General features: G+C 40.2%; 1 long non-coding RNA gene across 1 annotated transcript; it reads right to left on the bottom strand.

Moving 5' to 3' along the window:
• Nucleotides 1–2,215: 2,215 nt before the first annotated feature.
• Nucleotides 2,216–2,614, bottom strand: LOC103627459 (uncharacterized). The gene is made up of 2 exons (XR_553615.2): nt 2,570–2,614; nt 2,216–2,272 (listed from the first exon to the last, which is right to left on the bottom strand). It is a non-coding gene; the product is annotated as an uncharacterized lncRNA (long non-coding RNA).
• Nucleotides 2,615–3,762: the final 1,148 nt, after the last annotated feature.

The following is a 3,762-nucleotide window of genomic DNA, read 5'->3' as shown; positions in this document are numbered from 1 at the left end:
GGCATTAAGCTTGACATTGTCCCTCTTTTGGAAGCCAATGCCATCCTTAATGCAGGGCGTCTCCCACTATAGAGTATGCTTCTAGCAAATTTAAAATTTTCATTTTCTAAGTCACGCTCATTAATTTTAGCACTAAGTTGAGCTATGTGATCATTTTGTTGTTTAATTAAAGCTAGGTGATCATGAATAGCATCAACATTAATGTCTCTACATCTATTACAAATAGTAACATGCTCAATAGTAGATGTAGAGTGTTTGCAAGTATTTAATTCAACAATCTTAGCATGTAAAATAGCATTCTCATCTCTAAGATTGGAAATAGAAGTATTGCAAACATTTAAATCTTTAGCCTTAGTGATTAATTTTTCATTTTCAATCTTAAGGCTAGAAAGGGATGCATTCAATTTATCAATCTTAGCAATTAAACTAGAATTATCATTTATAAGATTAACAATTGAATCATCACAAACATTTGATTTCTCAACCTTAGCAATTAATTTGACATTTTCATTTCTAAGGCTAGAAATAGTGTCATGGCAAGTTCTTAGCTCACTAATTAATTTTCACATTTTTATACCTCTAGAGCATAAGCATTTTTAACTTTAACATGCTTTTTGTTTTCCTTAATAAGGAAGTCCTCTTGGCTATCCAAGAGTTCATCCTTCTCATGGATGGCACTAATTAATTCATTTAATTTTTCCTTTTGTTGCATGTTAAGATTGGCAAAAAGAGTAAGCAAGTTGTCCTCATCATCACTAGAATTATTCTCATCACTAGAAGTTGCGTATTTAGTAGAGGATCTTGATTTTACCTTCTTCTTGCCGTCTTTTGCCATGAGGCACCTGTGGCCGACGTTGGGGAAGAGAAGGCCTTTGGTGACGGCGATGTTTGCGGCGTCCTCGTCGGAGGAGGAGTTGGTGGAGCTCTCGTCGGAGTCCCACTCCCAGCAAACATGGGCGTCGCCGCCCTTTTTCTTGTAGTACATCTTCTTTTCTCTTCTCTTTCCCTTCTTATCGTCGCCCCTGTCACTATCACTTGATAATAGACATTTTGAAATAAAATGACCGGGCTTACCACACTTGTAGCAAACTTTCTTGGAGCGGGGCTTGTAGTCCTTCCCCTCCTTTGTTTGAGGATTTGGCGAAAGCTCTTGATGATGAGCGCCATCTCCTCGTTGTCGAGCTTGGAGGCGTCGATGGGGAGCCTACTTGATGTATACTCTTCCTTCTTCTCCTCCGTCGCATTGAATGCGACGGGTTGCACCTCGGGTGTGGAGGTGGTGCCTTGCTCGATGATTTTCTTGGAGCCTTTGATCATCAATTCAAAGCTCACAAATTTTCCTATAACTTCCTCGGGGGACATTAGTTTATACCTTGGATCACCGCGAATTAATTGAACTTGTGTAGGGTTAAGAAAAACGAGTGATCTAAGAATAACCTTGACCATCTCATGGTCATCCCATTTGGTGCTCCCGAGGTTGCGCACTTGGTTCACCAAGGCCTTGAGCCGGTTGTACATCGCTTGTGGTTCCTCCCCTTGGTGAAGCATGAATCGACCGAGCTCCCCCTCGATCGTTTCCCTCTTGGTGATCTTGGTCACCTCGTCTCCTTCATGCGTGGTCTTGAGCACGTCCCAAATCTCCTTTGCACTCTTCAACCCTTGCACCTTATTATACTCCTCTCGACTTAGAGAGGCGAGGAGTATAGTAGTGGCTTGGGAGTTGAAGTGTTGGATTTGTTCGACCTCCTCCGAATTGTAATCCTTGTCCCCCTTCTTTGGTACCTGCGCTCCATACTCAACAATATCCCATATGCTTTTGTGGAGTGAGGTTAGGTGATGCCTCATTTTATCACTCCATATAGAATAATCTTCACCATCAAACATAGGTGGTTTTCCTAATGAGACAGAAAGTAATGGAGTGTGTTTTGAAATACGTGGGTAGCGAAGGGGCATCTTACTATACTTCTTGCGCTCATGGCGCTTAGAAGTGACGGATGTCGATTCCGAGCCGGAGGTGGAGGATGACGAAGAGTCGGTCTCGTAGTAGACCACTTTCACTACTACAAAACATGGTATATGAGACGATTAATTTTGAGTACTTAAGACGCTTATGAAGTGTCCAAATTTGACAGAGTCATAAAAGATGTCACACATTTAAGATGTTTATAAACCGTCTTAATTTTGGGTAGCAGATGGTGCGGCCGTCGTAGGTGTACAGGTAGGGGATGCCTTTCTGGCCAAACTGAACAGACCTCACCTTGCAGAGCTTGAACTGCACACAAACCAATAGAAAAATAGTGAGCATTTCACAGGCGTACTATGAAAGGGCATGGGAATTTCCAGCGATGTAAATAGATAGATAGACAGAGCAACATCTATTAATAGTCCTAACGACTGTAGCACATGACATTTTCAATGCAAGACTTTCATACACACAGCATATATGGACAATATAGCAAGGATAAGGTACACAGATCTACTAATGAAAAACAGCAACCTCACACAGCTACCAAGATCATTATGCTCAACTAGAACAATGAGAGATGATGTGTAAGAGAATTGAGCTAACCTTGGCATCCTCATCACTGATTGGGTGAAGACGGAAGCAGCTTGTAGTTCTCATTTGACTTAGGGATGGAAATGACATCTGCCAAAAAAATGACACCACAAATCAGCAACCAAAATAGGTATATAGGTATCTTTATGCATTAATAGAGATATAGGCATACCCATGAACCCAGCAGGGTAGGTCTTGTCAGTCATGACCTTGCCATCAACAAGTACATGGCGTTGCAAATTCATGTATAGTATGAGCTGAATATATAACATCAAATATGAAAAATCTAAAACAGACATACATGTCCAATCATCTACAGTATTACTCATTCATGCACAAGGTGCTTGTTCCAGTAATGCTCTTTTGTGCACAAGTTGCTTGTTCCAGTTCATGCACATTATTTGACAAGCTATTTTGTGAACTTTGCATCTGCTAGTGGTTGTTCAAGTTTTCAAAGTGGAACTCAAGCTGGAACAAACAGATTCTGTAACTGTAAAAAACCCAACATAAATTGGAACAAGAACTCAAACTGAAACAAGCAGCCCGAGAACGCACTTAATGGGGAGTGTTAATCCCAAATTTCTCCATCCCATCCCATCCAATAATCCATCATCCACGTATTGGGCTCCAGGTTCCATCCCATCCTGTTTCCTCCTTCCCCTCCAATAAAGCAGCCCCATATATTAGATAAGAACAGATACATAAACCTTATTTATGGAGGGGATTATAGCAATATAGACAATTATTAAGCAGTGTCTAGAACAAGGCACTTCCAGATTGCTGTGATGATATAATTGCAAAGAATCTCACAGCATTGCACTTACATTCCTCCTTAGAAATTAAAATTATATTAGGCAATTAAACAAACCAGATTGCTTAATCTTGCTATAGTGCACATCTCACCTGTTGTAAGTTACTACCTCCATCCTTTTATGTTTGACGCCAAATAGTGCAAAAATGTACAATAAAATGTCAAATAAAAAAAATGGAGGGAGTATCATTTAAGAATAATGCACAAAATGAACATCATAAGGAGGAACAATGGACTTATGGTATGGTTGTTCCACAACTTCAATCTTGATGATTCTTGACCATCAGGAATTCAGTAAATCATAGCATAGAATCATACCATAAACACTCAAAAAAGTAACATGTCTAAAACCTAAGAGATGGTGCTTACCAAGGTAACCCTGCAGAGGGCGCTT

Source organism: Zea mays, chromosome 5 (genome assembly GCF_902167145.1).
Source record: "Zea mays cultivar B73 chromosome 5, Zm-B73-REFERENCE-NAM-5.0, whole genome shotgun sequence".
NCBI lineage: Eukaryota > Viridiplantae > Streptophyta > Magnoliopsida > Poales > Poaceae > Zea > Zea mays.
This window is presented reverse-complemented; position numbering and strand designations above follow the sequence as displayed.